At 33.7% G+C, this 18258-nt stretch overlaps 1 protein-coding gene and 1 long non-coding RNA gene across 2 annotated transcripts in view; both read left to right on the top strand.

Annotated features, from left to right (window-relative positions):
- LOC127837716 (uncharacterized) overlaps positions 1 to 18258 on the top strand; it is a 191383-nt gene that overhangs the window by 126182 nt on the left and 46943 nt on the right. The gene's annotated exons all lie outside the window — the stretch shown is intronic.
- LOC127837723 (uncharacterized) lies at positions 1175 to 7631 on the top strand. Its single transcript, XR_008029450.1, has 4 exons — positions 1175 to 1323; positions 6028 to 6096; positions 6781 to 6876; positions 7514 to 7631. It is a non-coding gene; the product is annotated as an uncharacterized LOC127837723 (long non-coding RNA).

Here is an 18258-nt window from a genome sequence, read left to right on the forward strand (position 1 = left end):
TTTCCTAGTTTCTTCATTAATGATTTTGTGTATTCAACAATAAGTATCACTTACTGTTTTCTAACACAGAACATATACTCTCGGATAAATGATCAATAAACTTGCGTCTCATGGAATGTTCGACTTCGACCTACTGACAGTTTGGTTTTCGTTGCAATACATTGAAATTAGATTACCTGCTACTACGGGGCTCATTGCAATATTGCACAGCTGTCACTTAAGATGTCATAGTCGGTGTAATCAAAATGGACCGCGAATGCACATGAAAAATGTATACTTATTATTCATATCACTTACCTGATATGGTTGGCTGCGGTTTACGCAAATATTCAATTAAGGTCATCTACAATGTTTGACTGCGGTCACCTGCAATTTTGACTGGGAAGGCACCATCAAATATTGAACTTGAAGCATACTAAATAGTGGAAGTTGGTCATATGAAATGTTGGAATGGGTGTTTTTAAATATTTGACTTGAACTACCTAAGACTTGTCAGACATTGGTCAATGTTGTAACGTGTTCACTCGAAATTGTATTCCTTTGAAACAAATATCATTAAATTTATAAACAAAAAACGTTTATGTGCTTGGAACATGTCGTTTTAAAAATATTTGAAAGATGTTAAATATACTGAGTTAAATTGTATTTATTACTAGTATATCCTTGGACTATTATGGCTCATTGGGCTTAAAGGGACTGTCCAATGGATTATTGTTTGAACAAAACATAAAATTATTGTTTTAGATATTTAAAACGATTATCGCCTTTGATTTAAGGATATAAAAACTCAAAGCAGACAAAAGGAAGTATAACACAAACCATCACATAAGCCCAATCGGCTGGGAATTCCATATTATATTTCAAAAACGCCGTTCGACGTTTTTGACCTAAAAATAAATGTAGCTGAAAATCAGCTGACAAGTCACGTGGTACATGGTACCGTCATTTATTTTTGGCATAGAAATAACATTATTTCTTAAGAAAGAGATTTAGCTTGTTGAGCAAATAATTAATTTTAATTGAATATTTTTGATCAACCAATAAAATATATTTCATATTTAAATCAATATTTTTTATTGGAAAATCACTTTTCACAAATACGAATATGCGGTCGAAAACTGAAAGCCATCAGAATTGAAGATGGTTCAGACAAAAACAAGTGCTAGCGCTAAGAAAAGACTAAAAAACAAGAGATGCAAGGTACAGGTGTAATAAAAGGAAAAGGATACTAGACATTGGTATTCAGTGTGATCGATGGAGAAGAGTTAAAGAAGCTACTGGGATTGAAAAGGACGAGAAAATGATGGAAATATTGATCGATGCGTAAGTCTTCTTCATTTTCAGTTTGTGTGTCAAAGCAACTTTTCTATAAATTCCCGTTATTATTTTCTACATAATGAACACGATTTGACTTAAACACACACACAAACCCTTTAAGTTAGTTCTTCTTGAATGCTCTGAGCTTTTATGAATACATACGTACAGCTCATAGTTCTTCTTTGTAAAATTAAAATCAATGTAAAAAAATAATGTCACACATATGTCCATAAAATCGAGTTAAATCAACCTAATACATTGTTACAAACACAATACCTGTTACAATCGACATTAATTTGCGTCTACATTGTTGAGAAATGCTCAAAACATAAAATTGATTTCAAATCGTTTATGGCGGAAGTTGTTATTGTCGATTAGAGCAAAGGGAAAGAAAGGGTTACACTGCACAAATTGTTTTCACAGTGGTATCTGACGATCTGGTCTTATGGACGTTATGGTAGCAGTTGAAATTGTATTGTGTATAACATTGTAGTTTGAATTAGGACACATTCTTATGACTGTAATTTCGCTGCGATCGGATAAGTGGCATGTTCCGTTAGTAAGTTGAATAATATCGGGCGTATGTTTGCATTGTAAACAAGTTGTTATTAAAATATAGATACTATGTGGTGTTGGTGTAATTTTTACTATTTTACTAAGTGAATGAGGGTTGAAATGCTATGAAACACTTTCTGCACCAATTAAAATATTTATTGAACATATTCCACATTTGTTTTCGGCTATTAGGCTAGATTATTTAATATACATGTATACATAGAAAATATTGCAGACATACACACACTCACACAAAGTATAAAGAAATGGAAAAAAGAAACACCATAAAAGAAACTAAACAAACAAAACAAGAAAGAACAAAGAAATGAATATCCATTGTTATAATGAAATATAAACACATACAGCTAAAAGATTTACAGAAAGCGAAAACCTAAGCACAATCGAGGGACACCACACATAATCAATTGGTCACTGTCGGCTCAGGAACTACTTTAAAGTACCCCGTGTACCCTTAGGTAAACTAAATGTTTCCCGGGTACGAATAATACGTTTAAAGGCACCCGGCAATACGACGGGGTTCTTATAGTATATTTTCCGTACACCGGGAACGGTTTAGTAAACTTTAAAGTACCTGGGGTACCATATACACACATACAGCTGATAAGTTAACATATATTTCCCTGTGTGTGATCGTGCTTATTGAAAGCGAAAGCCTAACCACGATCGAGGGACACCACACATAATTTACGCTCAATTGGTCATTGTCGGCTCAGGTACTACTTAAAAGTACCCCGAGTACTCAGAAGTATTCTACAATGTACCACGGATACGGAAAATACGCACCCGGTCATACTCCGGAATACTTTTTAAAACCGGTATATATTTTCTGTACCCCACATACTTTGCAGTATATTTTTTTAATTACACCGGGTACTTGAAGTAGTATCTGAGCCGACAATAACCAATCGAGCATAATTTACTATTGTTTAATTAAATCATTTTATATTTCGAGTCCGCATTGAAGACGTACATAAAGTTGAAAGGCGGTAATGCATGTGTTCATTTGTTTACCATATGTGTGTTTTGGTATATGCATGTATTGAAATACAAAGTGAAATAGATGTTCCATGCTTCGACCACCGACTTATCAAAGAATCGAATCCTGAACGAGTTTTCCGGGGATGGAAGTGTGAAGATCGTGGTGGCGACTGTGGCCTTTGGATTGGGGGTAAGTTACTGGACAATTAATAATGTGACCAACTACTCGAGCTTTCTGTAAATAGATTGACGAAACGTGTTTGTTTGATCTAGATATTACGGCATGGAGATGCGGTAAATTGAATACATGAACCTTGTTGATAATCGAAGTCTCTTCATTTATCGAATTAATTATAAAGTTATTGATAAATTGATTGCGTACAGAGCGATTAATTCATGGCGTACAGGGCAATGCGTATGTATGCATTGGTGAACTTATTATGTGTCGATAACGTGGGCATTATGTTCCGTGTTGAAAATACAAATCTAACATCTGGTCATTTACAGATTGACATTGCGGATGTTCGTCTAGTCGTCCACTGGGGTGCACCAAGAAATCCTTTGTCATACTGGCAGGAGGTGGGGAGGGCAGGCCGGGATGGGAAACCGTCCCTTGCAGTTGTTTATCCCTACGGTCGTTCGTTAGTGGGAGACAGTGGACTGAGAGAGACGTTTAAGAGTGTTGAGTGCTTGAGGCTGTCAGTATTAAAGACTTTGTTAACTAAAGAGATGGGTGAAAGTGAGTTATGCGTTAAGGAAGGTTGCGTTTTAAAGAATTGTTCTGTATGTGAGTGTGATCTTTGTCAGTGTTGTTTGAGGTGCTGTGCAAAATGCGGATGTGTTGATGTGATAGGTGTTTTGGAGAGATTTTTCATTTGATAATTGTCACTGATGAGAATGTAATGATACACAGACAAGAATAACAAGCGGAGAATATATATGTACTGGAATTTACCCAGAAATTTGGTCAGGCACAGCGGCAGGCGGTTGGTGTCGATTTCTTAATATACTTTCTAAATGTTATAAATCAAATTCCACACTACTTTGGAGCTACTAAAACACAAAATTTCATAATATTTATGTATTTGTCCTCAGTTCATTTCAGTCAAGTCATATATTATAAAATTAAATAACAACCAAAATAAACAGAAAGCAAAAAAATGATTGAAAAACATTCTGTGACCAATGGAAAATCTTGCTTCCAATTTCTTGTCGTTTATTAGATTGTATTCTGTCATGCACAGAGACTAAAGAAAAATGTGTTTTAGGTATATAGCGAATTCCGTAAATATGAAAGAAACTATATATATGTATATATTGTATCTGAATATATTAAATGTTGGTACTGTGAAGTTATAGTCGCCGTTCAGAAAATAGTGTGAACAAATTTTAGATGGTCGGGAGCAATCAAATAAGACGTTTGATTCCAATTAATTGTATTCATAACTTAAATTACGCACAACCGCAACACACATCAGTTACGGTTTATTTTTGAAGCAAGTTCTTTATACTTGTTTATTTTCTGCAATAGTCGTTAACAATTAAAATATTTTAAAGATCGCCGTGGCGTAGTGGATATGGTGTCCGCCTAGCGATCGGGAAGTCACGGGTTTAAACCTCACTGTGAGCGTTCCTTCGATCTCCCCCAAAAGACACCAAGTACTGGTTCTTGTCCCAGGAAACAGATTCGAGAGCGTTTATAAAAGCATACGGCTTTCGATGCAATCGAGCTAAATTAAATAGGTTTAAACTAATTAAAATAAAACAAACAAACAATTTGAGCATATCTTTAATTGCTCTACCTCCACATGTACCGGTAATAATAGATCATTATCGACCATTATGATATTACGACCATAATCGATCCCCATTAACGACCCGTAAATCGTTCATACGTGTTACCTATGCCCCTTATGCACACACCGCTGATAAAAGCGTGCATGTTTTGATTGAACGTTGGCCGAATGTAGACAGCATTCGGATTAAAGCTTGCAAGCTCTTGTGAAAATGTTAAGCGCACGCATTTTAGTCCGCTGGGCTAAAATCGCCTGGGGATATCCCTGATTATATGTATCTATACATATGAATATATGGTGTTCGAATATATGTATGAACACAAGTTACACTTTGAATGGGTTGTTTTTATATAAATCATTGTTCTTAAATCATGCTCCAGTGCTTTACTTATTGTTTTAATGTATAATAATGTCTATCTCAGAAGTCAATGAATTACACTCAATATCAATATTAAAGTGATAAGTCTTATGTTACTAAGAAGTGAATTTTTAATTTATGTCTTACCTTATTAAAGTATCTGATGAATAAGTCATTATCAATTGAAAGTCATACAACTTATGTTACTTATCAGTGATTACTTTTTGTAACTTCTATCAATTCCTAGTTTTCATAATTCTTATAATCCATGCACTACACTTTTGTTATTTTCTATTTTGTTTATGGCTAAAAGCAATTGTATGCTTTAGAGCTAATAAATGTTGCTGCTGTAGATGCTGTTGTGTTATAATTCCCTTACGGCAGATCTAAGGGTCATCGTTCCTGTTGTTTCTTCCTAATGTCTGTTGTCTGAGCGCTATTCATATACAATTAACATAAGTATTAATTAAAATTTGAACAAATTATATATAAAATTTCTGTCCATTTAAAACAAATATTTAATATTTGAAAATAACCTTTCTTAAAAACATAAATTGTATGTTCGGAGAAAAGCATAGGTAAACCGTTTATTAGTACATGTTGTAAACACACCGCATGCGTTCCTTTAATTTTTCTTTTGGTTAATAAAAACTGCTCGATATGCAAACAAGTTGACATTTACATTTACGCTTGACGTGTTTGAAACTTTGATTAAAATCTTTCTTCTGCGAGTACACCACATCATGTAAGTTATCTTAATTTGCTCATTATAGATATATTGACGATCTATTTGTGTTAATTCATGCCAGAAAATAGTTTATGTTGCTAATTTTACCAATAAATATCCGCCTGAAATCCCGGCGGGGATTTTGCTATGGTAAATTGCGAAACCAGTTGCAACCCCCAGACCCGGAGGGTCAATAGCTGCGAGTTGGATTATTGCAACTACCCTTTAAGTATAAAAGATTTGTTTTAGAAATGAAATATGCTTTTAAATTTCAGAACTACTTCTGAACTAGAGAGCTTCAACAATCATCTTTTGATGTATGCTTCAAAGCGAAATGCTTTCAGGTAAATAAAAAGTTCCATGTGTAAAGTGTTTCTTTTTTATTTTATGAACACATGCTAATTGAACAAAGGAATTTATGCTCTTTCTTTTTGAGAATTTACATTTTAATAATGTAAAAATGATGTACCCTTTGTGATAAGTCTCGTAATAAACTGCCTGAATGACTAAAATATGAATATTTTTAGCTCGGCTGTTTTCGGAGACAACCTGAGGTACTGTCATAGCCGCTCGTCGTTGTCGTGTCGTCCGCCTGCGTCGTGCTAAAACTTTGACATTTTGCTCTACAATCAAAGTGCTTCCACCTACAACTTTGAAACTTCATATGTAGATGCTTCTTGATGAGTTCTACACGCCACACCCATTTTTGGGTCACTAGGTCAATGTCACTGTGGCCTCTAAAAAAAAATCTGACAAGCTTTCAAAGCCGAGCATGGCACCCATTATGCGGTGCTCTTGTTTCATCATGTGATAGTTAAATTATTTGTGAACAGGATTTTTGTATTAGTTCACAGGATGTTTAAAAAACTAGTAGTAAATCAAGAAATGAATTCTGATTATGAATATGTCAAGTCATTGGTGTTGAATTAGTTCATATCTAGTGTAACATCATCAAAGTCCTAAAGGCAGATTTTCACATGAGTTGCGTTATATTTTCTGAGTTTCATTTCTAAATTATTTTTTTTCAGCTATGCTGTTTATAGGTGCAGGTGTCAGTTAGCAGCAATAGATTATTCAAAACACTTGAATCGTCCTGTTTTGTTGGACAAAGAAGGAAATTAGAGGTATTTATATTATTGTTTTTGCCCTGTATGTTGGTTTGTTTGTTTGTTTGTGTGTTTGTTTGCGTCAAACTTTAACTTTTGCAATATTAAAGATAGTAACTTCATATTTGGCATGCATGTGTATCTCATGGAGCTGCACATTTTGAGTGTAGAAAGGTCAATGTCAAGATCATTCTTCAAGGTCAAAGGTTAAAAAAACAAATTCAAGAGAAGTAATAAGCTTTAAAGAGTTCATCTCAACCTGTCAAATGATAAAAAAAAATCAAAGTGGCGCAGTAGGGGAGATAGTGTTTGTCAGAAACACATTTCCTGTTTTCATTAAATTTTGAATTGTAAGGATCAATTTACAGATTTATGTTTACTTATTGAAAGTTGTTATTATTAACAATTCAACTGAATTTACAAACATGATGTATTTAAGCTCAAATTTGACACATTCATGTGATATGAATAATACGTATACATTTTGCAAGCAATGCTCCTGGCATAAAATAACTACTGTAGCATGGTATGCACTGAATCAGTAAATTTATATTATGCCATATATATTGTCTATAGATCTTAATTCTCGGTTTTGATTTAGCAATTGTCATTTCATTTTTCCAAACATCATGTCAGTTATAAAACAATCTTTCAGGGGAAAGAGTGCACTCAAAAGCTGCTGGTAATTGGAGCACAAGACCTATGAAAAAACCCAAGGAGTATACATACATAACCCGTTTGATCACTGAAGTTACAAATGAATTCACCATAGGCAAGAAAAGAATAGGTGGCAAATGTGAACAGCTGTCTGAAGATCCCAAAAGAATTAGGTCAACTATAGCACCTGTCACCCCTCCACCTACATTGATACTTAGTGATCAGCATGTCTCTAGATTCAGAAAAGCGAAAAAAATGAATTGTTGCACAAGACGTGTTTGATATTCATTTGAAGTTGACGCAGAAGTTATCTTTGTTAATAAATATTAAGTTTCACATCTTTAGTGTTAATATAATTTTAGAAGTGTTTCGAAAATGTACAATCTTACATTATGTAATAGATAATGAATGCTCTTGGTTGTACAATGCAATGACATTTTTCAGGAAAATTTAATATTGAATTTAGCATAAAATATATTTATTTTTTTTTATATATTTTGTGCGATTTTTATCAATACATGTATACACATATAAAGAACACAATTTTTCTTACAAAAAGTTTCGTTTTTTGTTTGATTATCGATACGTGTTTTTCATTGTCTTCTTTATAGCCTGTATTTAATAAACCATTGGAGTCAATGTCTCTAAGCCTCTTATATTTGACCTTGAAAGTAGTTTCTTCTTTAATTATCGATACTATGAGTGTGATAGTGTATCCATATATGCCTCGGTGTTCTGTTTACACATTAACATTTAATACTTTTTAATGGACATACTCATTTGAAATGCAAATCACCTAAATAATTAAATGCCAGCATCATACACTCGAACCAACTCCTGTCACATTTCTATGTGCATGTATTGAGTTCGATCCATTTTTCAGATCAATATAAAACAAAATTTGTAAAACAAATCAAACTTCCATGCATGGGCAAACAAGTTCTTATCACACTGAATAAAATACCTCAATTGTATATCAATTTAATAGATATGAAAGACTCGGCTGAGCTAAAATGTAGACGGTCTGCACAGGTTACTACATAAAGAAAGCACACAAGATACAAAACATGGTTGAACAATAATAAGATACTATTTTTCAAATTTTCAACAGCAACATGTTGCTTTTTTATTGATTTCGAAATGTTTATTCATGCATTAGCATATGTTATAGTTTGAAATGTTATTTAAGAAACCTAATCTAACAAAATATCAAGTGTGAAACAAAATGACTCGAAATAAGAATAAACAAGGGCTGTTTGTAAAACTTGCATGCCCCCCATATGGGCTGTCAGTTGTAGTGGCAGCAATTGTGTGAATACGTTTTTTGTCACTGACCTTGACCTAGTGACCTGAATATATATAGGGGTCATCTGCCAGTCATTATCAATGTACCTATGAAGTTTCATGCTCCTAGGCGTAAGCTCTTGAGTGATCATCCGGAAACCATTTTACTGGTTCTAGTCACCTTGACCTTTGACCAAGTGACCTGAAAATCAATAGGGGTCATCTGCGAGTCATGATCAATATACCTATGAAGTTTCATGATCCTAGGCGTAAGCGTTCTTGAGTTATCATCCGGAAACCGTTTTACTGTTTCTAGTCACTGACCATTGACCTTGTGACCGGAAAATCAATAGGGGTCATTTGCCAGTCATGATCACCAGTCATGATCAATGTACCTATGAAGTTTCATGATCCTAGGCCTTAACGTTCCTAAGTTATCATCTGGAAACCATCTGGTGGACGGACCGACATGTGCAAAACAATAAACCCCCTCTTCTTTGAAGGGGGGCATAATTATGCAAAATTGTTAGATCACTGGGCCTTCACCTGGTATGAAGCCTGTATACTGGCCTGAAAGACTAGGAAACTTCTCCCTTATTAATTTAACACAACATGCTGTGACAATTCTTCTGTCTCCAGCAGTCAGTTTCCCATGCATTAAGATGGTAAATTGTCTGTATGCAGCATGTCTGAAAGATTTATTGACATCTGCTAGTGTCTCTGCATAAAAGGAAAACACATCTTGTCGATACTGCTGCTGACTGTAGAGGGTCATCCTATCCAGCACCGATAGAGTCATCTCCTACAAAGAAATTATTGCAGATTATACTATAACTTTCTTGCAAATGTAACTCCAATCAGCAGTCAGTGAGACAGCACACTAGACTATATGAGCCTTGTTCTGAGAAAACTGGACATAATGCATGTGCGTAGTGTCATCCCAGAGTAGCCTGTGCAGTCCACACAGGCTCATCAGGGGAAACACCTTCCGCTTTTATGACATTTTTCGTTAAAATGTCTCTTCTTATCAAAAATCCAATTTAGGCGTAAAGTGTCGTCCCTGATTAGCCTGTACAGACTGCACAGGCTAAGCTGGGACAACACTTTACGCACATGCATTATGCTCAGTTTTCTAAGAACGCGACTCATATAAAGGGGTGGAAAGGTGTTGATGGTATCAATGCCATGGATCAATGGAGTACAAAATATTGAAATGGTATGCAAACTTAACAATTTTTAAGCAAAAAAAGTTCCTTTCTTTACTCATGTAAAAACATAAATTGTATTGAATAAAATAGCAAGATGAGAAACAACTACACAATGTCTTAGAACTTAGCATCTTTGTTGGCATAAGCTGAAAATCATTTTAATAAGCCAATAATGATTCAGTAAATGATTTTCCCACATGACAAAATTGCCTTTATAGCAGGATTAATTTTTAAGATTGGATATTTAATAGGTTTGCATGGTGGAATATTATAGACCCATTACTTAGTCCTTGTTATAAACCAATATGACGCTGCAAAACTGCAGATATTCAGTTACAGAAACTTATAATACATGAATCTTACTCACAGGTCTTTGACTTGAGCATAATTCTGGGACCATCCCACAGCAAACTCGATCTTCCACTCTCTCGTATTGTGGGCATCTGTGACAAGAGCACCACTCCGGACTGGACACAGGTCTTGTTCCTTTTTCTCTTTCCTTTTTGATAAAATTTTAGCAATATCTAAATTCTTTCCTTTCGGTGACTGTAAGACTTTCAATTATTTCCGGAAATTACACAGTTAAACTCAGTACCAAATTCAAGAATCAGTATAACACAAAAGTAATCAATTAACCCTAAACATTAACTGATCTTGAGAGATTGGATATTAATAACTAGTGCATATCTGTCACTGAAATTCAATTATAAAATCCTCAGGGTAAAAATATGACCACATGAAATAAAATTATGATTATTTCAGAATTTACCCTCAATTAAGTATTGACTTCAGCTGGAGTTTCACTTCTTTATATTGATATCAAAATTTAAAAAAACAGCACTAAATGATATTAAAGCAAATTCTAGTGAGTCGGTGCAAAAAAGCTTTGTTTTTTGACAATGTTTAAATAAAAATCTACATTGCCACAGAAAGTTTTAGAAAAGAGAACACAACAATAACTTGCAGTTTTTTGTGAAAAAATAAGTCTCCCTCACAAAGTTCTTCATGAGCAAAATGGCCAGTTTTCTATTAGAGTCTCAAACAAACTAGGTGTAAGGAGCAGAATTTATGGTGAACAAATAACTATTTGGCATATAACATTATTGGAAATGACTTCAGTGATACTGAAATTATACTTAATACAGTGCTACCTTTCCAAAGTAGCCCTTACTTGAGGGCAAGAACGGGGGAGACATAATGATCAAATGATTGTTTAATTATGTATTGTTATTATTCCAATCTACATGTATGCTTATTAATCTGTTATAAGCTTTAAACTAGAATTCTTCTGTCTATATTTTCAACAAACACGAAAAAGAAACCTTAGATATTTTTTCTTTCTTTAACAGCGCCCTTTCACTTTTTTACTTCCTCTTTTCCTTCCCTTTCATTTGGTTCTTAAATCATCCTAAAAAAGATTTAACATGACATGTTTGAAAAAAATACATGATTTAATTTCAATTAGCCTGTCCAAACATATACAAAGTTGTAAGGTATGCATTTCAGGTATGTTGTTGTTTCAAGTTTATCTTACGAGTAACTTCATATCATATGGACTGCATAGAATGTGTTTTCATATAATACTGTAAATGAATGAACGGACAAACGAAGGAGCGAAAAAAAAATGAAAGATGCATTTTAAACAGCACTGACACTTATGATTATGCATGAACTGACTTTTTAGGATTTAAAACAGCCCTACCACTCTATTGATTATTCGACAAGAAACATTTTCAGGACTATGTATATATGTTTCTCTAAAACACGTAGAGGAAACAGTAAAATTATGATTTTATAAATAATTGTAATTCAAATAATTTTAGTTACCTCTATCTCACTGAGTTGTTCTCCTTCAGACTCATCAGAACTTGAAGGAACAAAAGCCAGTACAGGTTCCTAAATATAAATAAACATCCAGGAGTTACATATTGCAATGCAACAAATATAAATAGCCAAGTAATAAGATATAAATAAATAACACCTCATCAGAAAAAGATGTAGAAGTTTGGACTTCCAACTTTTTCAGGTAGTGAAAGTTTGTTACAAGTTTGTATTTCCAAGAAAACCTTATAAAGATATGAAGTATAATTAGTGCAAATATTCTGCTGTGATCATTTATAAAAGTGTTATGTTGAAATAAACAAAAAAATTATCTAAGCACCCACTTGGTTCCAGGTGAATCACTTAAAAGATGAGGTTAAATGTTAGAATGAGAAGTATAAAATATAACTCACTCACTGCACTTAATCATCAAATTAAAGCAAGTCTTACATCGTCAGACGTGCTATGGTGTTCCAGTGTCCCCTTAGTTGTTGTTGCTAATGTATCAACTTTCTGGATCTTTCTTGCAGGACGTTTTCCTTTACCCTTCTGTAGACTTGAATCCTGAGTGTAACAAATAAAACATCATGCATTTGATAAAAACCAAGTAATGCAGAAAATCTAATAAATAAGAGCAAAAAGAGTAACCCTAAAATGACAAAAACATGATGTCAATGCCATGACCTGCATTTCTTGATTAACTACATGTTATTTGCAACCACAGCCTACATCCACAGATTTCAGACCTAAATATTGTGAAGAAAAGCAATAAGTCCTACTATACTAAGCCAAGGTTGCTGTTCAACTCTCAGGCCTTTACAATAATAGTTCTAACTTGTAAATCATAATGGGTTATAGTAAAACCTGCATTTGTCAACACAGAGCGGACAAGGGTGATATTATTATTTCTTCTTAGTTCGGCTGGTCACAAATAGATATACATAATGCACTATACCCCTCCGGTTGACCAGGTGGGAGAATTTATCAAATAACTGGCATATAATTAAAATGTGTACACACAACAGCATTAAAATGAACTTACTGAATCTGTGTCCTGAAAATACAACAACATTCTCTTAGATGGCTGTCCCACGCGTTTACTTCTTCTCATCTCTCCCTCTGTTTTGGCCTAAATAAAAAAACATAAACACAAATACACTGACTTATTTGTGCTTTAGGATCTGGATACGAATTTACTGTGGAAGAATCCACTGGCTTCTATTAGCAAAATTTAAAAGTTAATGAAAAACGTACATTGCAAAATAAACTACACAAAATTCAAAAGTCAAAACGAGAAAATCATAAAATCAAAATACGTTAAATTGATTCTCATGTTCATGCATTCGAGTCGTCTACTATCGTCTAATTTGTAAACCAGCGACATTTAGCATCGAATTGCAAGGTAAAGACCAACAATTCGCTACCATTCAACGGCAGATAAACTCATCTTGTTGAATTAAATAAAATCAGATCGGAATCTTAATAAATTACATTTTATTAAATCAATAAAACCATATTTTCTTACTGGTTCGCTAATTGTTGATTTCGAAGCCTCCGCCATTTTGTTTGTTTGTGTCTGAATCACGTGACACGAAGCGCGAAATACAAATAGAAAGGGATTTCCAAAGGTAGACGCAAACGTCGTTATACAAGTTGGCTGTTGCTCTTTAGTTTTGTAGTTTTTAGCAAAAGTTTGAGTTGAATATGGTTCAAATTAACGAATGTTAATAATTAATCTCAAAATAATAGCTTTCTAAATTCAGTTAACTATTCAATTGGACAGTCCCTTTAATAAAGAATATTTCATAACTTTATTATATCCATCATCGTCGGTTGTTTATGAGGAATGCTTTTTCAAGACGTTGGCAGTCAAACAGTAATGTCCAAGCTCTTCGAAATGCCTTTAAACGGATATTTAAACGAATGGCTGCATTGATGAAGACGTATCATCGACTTAAGGCTAATGGTAATTATGTTCCAGGTAATGGGCACAGGCACCGGGTTCCAAAAGCACCGTAAGTGAATCGATTATGTATCACTTAAAATATATCGTTCACATTTTTAATACCACGAATCAATATACTATTAGTTGTTTTATGTACAAACATTTATTATTTAAGCAATTTTTAAACAACGTATGTTCTAATACACAAAAGGCCATACAAACACAAAAACAAAGTTCAATAAAGTGTTGCAGTTATGTTTAAACAAAAATTATTACAGATGTTCTTAGAATGTTTCCCCTTGAGAATATATGTTGAAACAGCGCATCTGTTTTAATGTAATTCGCTTCAAAACTGTCTGACGCATTTATTCTCCGAATGTCCGTGGGGCCATTCTTCCGGAGAGAAGATTTCATTGCCAATGAATTTGGCTGTCCTTGTTCGCATTCCATTTATCACTGAATCTAGTTATCAATTAGAACATGAGTCAGTGTACATACAATGTTACTTTCGTGCGCAAACCATACTTTGAACAGCATTAAATGATCGCAATGGAAAATTGTCGAATGGCTTGTGAATAGTCTACGAACTTTGACGTTAATTCACTACTGCTATTTATTCAATATATACATATGTTTTGTTCTTTGTTTTTTTCTTTTAAATTGCATAACTCTATAACAAGATACTAAGTTTTAACTTTATGAATCTACACCGAACATAATGAGGCAGTGCAGAGTATACGAACTTTAACTCTAAGGTATGCATTTGATAATGCCTTGTGCAGATCAAAACTCAAATAAGAATTAAAGGCATTTAACTGAAAGTTTACATATCATACTTCTTTCTGGAGGAATTTAGAGAAATTGCTATTTTTAATTATGTATTTTTTGTAACAAATAAATGTGTGGTTTCTACTTTGAATGTTACAATCACATGTTTGGTCAAAACAAAACTAGATCACTGGTGCATTCGAAACTTACAGCGAACGCACATGTTTTTATACAACGTTTATCAGACGATTTCGATGAATAAACTGTCCTCGAAAAATTTTCAAATTAAATTATCATCGCCAATGTATATATATATATATATATATATATATATATATATATATATATATATATATACATGCGTGTAACGAATCGCGATGTTGTTTCATATTTTTATTTTTTCTTCCAACTCACCTTTACGGATGGAGGAGTTTTGGTGCTTTGAATATGCTGTTATATTTTTTAAACAGTTAATGGTAAGTATTCTCAAAAACATCTCACGGTCTTTAAATTGTTTTAGAATGATGTTTTTAATTAGTTCAATATGTTAGCCAAAAGACGCAAACTCTGTTTCAATGGTTCATGTAACATTAATTTAATATTTTGTACAATCTGTTATAAGTTCGTAATAATTTTAATGAGCATTATATATTTTGAATTAATTGATTTACTTATTGATTTATTGCTATGTTCCGGGCGTACTCGTTGGTCATGTACACCATGTAAGAGATGCAATTTCTACACATAAAGCTTTGGCATGTAATTTTGCATTAGTGTCTTACAGCAAACTGTTCTATGTGTTTATATGTGTTATCTACGTGTATGACAACATGCATGAGCTAGTGATTTAAAAAAGGAGGGCAAATGCATTCTATTAGTATACGAACTTTAACTCTAAGGTATGCATTTGATTATGCCTTGTGCAGATCAAAACTCAAATAAGAATTAAAGGCATTTAACTGAAAGTTTACATATCATACTTCTTTCTGGAGGAATTTAGAGAAATTGCTATTTTTAATAATGTATTTTTTGTAACAAATAAATGTGTGTTTTCCACTTTGAATGTTACAATCACATGTTTGGTCAAAACAAAACTAGATCACTGGTGCATTCGAAACTTACAGCGAACGCACATGTTTTTATACAACGTTTATCAGACGATTTCGATGAATAAACTGTCCTCTAAAAATTTTCAAATTAAATTATCATCGCCAATGTATATATATATATATATATATATATACATGCGTGTAACGAATCGCGATGTTGTTTCATATTTTTATTTTTTCTTCCAACTCACCTTTACGGATGGAGGAGTTTTGGTGCTTTGAATATGCTGTTATATTTTTTAAACAGTTAATGGTAAGTATTCTCAAAAACATCTCACGGTCTTTAAATTGTTTTAGAATGATGTTTTTAATTAGTTCAATATGTTAGCCAAAAGACGCAAACTCTGTTTCAATGGTTCATGTAACATTAATTTAATATTTTGTACAATCTGTTATAAGTTCGTAATAATTTTAACGAGCATTATATATTTTGAATTAATTGATTTACTTATTGATTTATTGCTATGTTCCGGACGTACTCGTTGGTCATGTACACCATGTAAGAGATGCAATTTCTACACATAAAGCTTTGGCATGTAATTTTGCATTAGTGTCTTACAGCAAACTGTTCTATGTATTTATATGTGTTATCTACGTGTATGACAACATGCATGAGCTAGTGATTTAAAAAATGAGGTCAAATGCATTCTATTAAAATTATGGTTTTCTTTAACTCGTTTGAGTCAATGCTAGTTGTGTTATTTAGAAAACAAAAATGTCGCGAATTAGATATTCATGCTTCAAAACAACTCAAATAATTAAGATCTTATAACAACTTACTTCAATACTCACTTTCAAATCTGATATGTATTTTCATCCCATTTTAGGCAATCAATGCGGTCATTATTAAAATGTCTTGTAACAAAAATGTCGCGAATTAGATATTCATGATTCAAAACAACTCAAATAATTAAGATCTTATAACAACTTACTTCAATACTCACTTTCAAATCTGATATGTATTTTCATCCCATTTTAGGCAATCAATGCGGTCATTATTAAAATAAAGAAACAAACAAGTGCAACTGGTCTTATTAAACAACGTGCGATAAATTTGGAGTTATGATTCATTTTTATAATATATAAGCACAACACCTGACTGCACATTTTTTAATGATAAAAAATTCCAATAATCTTAAATAAATAACAATACACGTAAGTAGCTTTTTGATGATATATATTTGTTATTGCAAGTTAAATATTCCGTCGTAGCTTTAGTCATTGAATGATTTTAGATACAGCCTTGGTCACAGTCTTGAGAGGGCATAGTAGAAATATTGAACTATTGCACTCAGACGTTTATCTGAAAGGTCAAAGTTCATAAAGTATCATTATTCTGCTACATTGCTAGTGTACAGTTTAAGTTGAATGCTAAGCCAGCTCAACACCCCAGTGCGTCATTCTGTATCAGCATTTGTCTTATAAGAGTTATGGCGAATGTTGAGCCAGCTCAGCACTGTATCAAGATCAGCATTCGTTTTTACAGTATTACGGCGAATGCTGAGCAAGCTCAGCACTCCAGCGCGACATTCTAGATCAGCATTCGTTTTAATAGTGTTACGGCGAATGCTTAGCCTGTTCAGCACTCCAGTGCGACATTTAGACCAGCATTCGTTTTAAAAGTGTTACGGCGAATGCTGAGCCAGCTCAGCACTACAGCGCGACATTCTCGAACAGCATTCGTTTCAAAAGCGTAAAGGCGAATGTTAGCCGGCTCAGCACTCCAGCGCGACATTCTAGATCAGCATTCGTTTTAAAAGTATTACGGCGAATGCTGAGCCAGCTCAGCACTGCAGCGCGACATTCTAGATCAGCATTCGTTTTAAAAGTATTACGGCGAATGCTTCAGCAAGCTCCGCAACACAGTGCGACATTCTCGATCAGTATTTGTTTCAAAAGCGTTAAGGCGCATGTAAGCCGGCTTAGAACTCCAGTGCGACATTCTAGATCAGCATTCGTTTTTAAAGTATTCCGACAAATGCTGAGCCAGCTCAGCACTCCAGCGCGATATTCCAGATCAGCATTCGTTTTAAGTGTTACGACGAATGTTGAGCCAGCTCAGCACTCCAGCGCGACATTCCAGATCAGTATTCGTTTCAAAAGCGTTAAGGCGAAAGCTGAGCCTGCTCAGCACTCTAGCGCGACATTCCAGTAAGATTCGTTTTAAGTCTTACGGCAAATGCTGAGCTAGCTCAGCACTCCAGCGCGACATTGCAGATCAGCATACGTCTTATAAAGGTTATGGCGAATGCTTCGCCAGCTCAGCACTCTAGCGCGACAGGATAATGATTATAATGATTATGATGTTTATAATAATGATGATAATGATGATGGTAATGATGATAATGAAAATGATGACAAGAATATTGATAATGGTGATAATGATAATGGTAATGCAGATGATGATAATACTGATAATGATGATAATGATAATGCTGGTGATGATAAGAATGATAGTAAGGAAAATGATGCTAGTGGTAATGATGATAATAATGATAATGATTATTATGATTATAGTGATGATGATTATGATAATGATGATAATAATAATGATAATGACGATCATTTTGATGTTTATACCGATCTTGATAAGATAATGATTATGAAA

This window comes from Dreissena polymorpha, chromosome 7 (assembly GCF_020536995.1).
Source record: "Dreissena polymorpha isolate Duluth1 chromosome 7, UMN_Dpol_1.0, whole genome shotgun sequence".
NCBI lineage: Eukaryota > Metazoa > Mollusca > Bivalvia > Myida > Dreissenidae > Dreissena > Dreissena polymorpha.